Genomic DNA, 1,091 nt, shown 5'->3' with positions numbered 1-1,091 from the left:
CTAGAAATCTGTCCCCATTGATTGGCCATATTTTTCACACTGTACTAGCTGACAGCAGCGTTCCCTATCAGTCATATACTGTGTTGTTTCTTTCCTGCGCTGTTACTTAAAATAAAGGGAATCTCTATCATTCACACAACAAGAAAACAAATATTTATTGAGGGACCTACTCATCAGTGGGTGTTTTAAATAACTCCTTTGAAGCCTTCATCCTTGGATGAAACATCAAGAAGACATGGTCCAAGGTGGCTAGTACTTGCACATCCATGTCTTTCATAGGCAGATAAATTGCATATTGAGAACATGAAGGCCAACTTTTGGCCCAGCTGAAGTCAAGGGCAAAGCTCTCATTGACTTCAGTGGGACTGGGGGTTTCGCTTCCAGTGCTTCTCCTATCCCCTTTGTTGGTTTCTTTCCTCCCCTTCCATGTTTTTTTCACTGACATCTGTATTGGAGCCTGGATTTTAGTCACTTCTCTGTGTATGTGTGACGTATCACTGACTTCAAAGTCTTGTGAAATCTGAAGCCCCCGTTTTTCACATAAAGAGTTTTTCTGTTTAATGTCTTATAACTGTGATGCAAAGTACTGAGATAATGCTTTTTTGGCTGTAAGGTAAACATGTCTTTTTGCCTTTGTAAGCTGTTGCATGTTGGGAAACTTCACTTTGATCATCTGGTGCTCTGGAATACCTGCTGTTGCTGCTTTGTGATTTCTAAATGGATACATAGGTTAAACAATATAACTTAAATAGAAACCATTTTTTTTAAAAGCATTTAAGTATGCAGAAGTTTGTGAGGCCACAAGAACGCTATAATAATCATGAAATTAGGCAAATATTAATCTTTCCAGATTTGTCACTTCAATATATGAACAAATACCAAACAGCTAAACAGATGCAGAATTTAACACTTGAGTGTCAGTGCCTGGTTTTCACAGATCTCAAGGATGTCAAAACTGTGCTGTTTCAGTAAGAATTCCTTTGTACACACAGCATTTATTATCTAGAATCTCTGGTTTTAACTAACCTGTGAAACTGCTTCAGGGTGCTGAACAAGATGGCCCTGATCATTTATCTTCATGAGAACATGAA

At 38.3% G+C, this 1,091-nt stretch overlaps 1 protein-coding gene across 4 annotated transcripts in view; it reads left to right on the top strand.

Annotated features, from left to right (window-relative positions):
- STRBP (spermatid perinuclear RNA binding protein) overlaps window positions 1-1,091 on the top strand; it is a 47,559-nt gene that overhangs the window by 40,024 nt on the left and 6,444 nt on the right. The window lies entirely within an intron of this gene.

The sequence above is a fragment of the Gavialis gangeticus genome, unplaced genomic scaffold (assembly GCF_001723915.1).
Source record: "Gavialis gangeticus isolate Ggan-Ray unplaced genomic scaffold, GavGan_comp1, whole genome shotgun sequence".
Classification (NCBI taxonomy): domain Eukaryota; kingdom Metazoa; phylum Chordata; order Crocodylia; family Gavialidae; genus Gavialis; species Gavialis gangeticus.
Note: the sequence above shows the minus strand (reverse complement) of the source record. Positions and strands in the feature narration are given on the sequence as shown.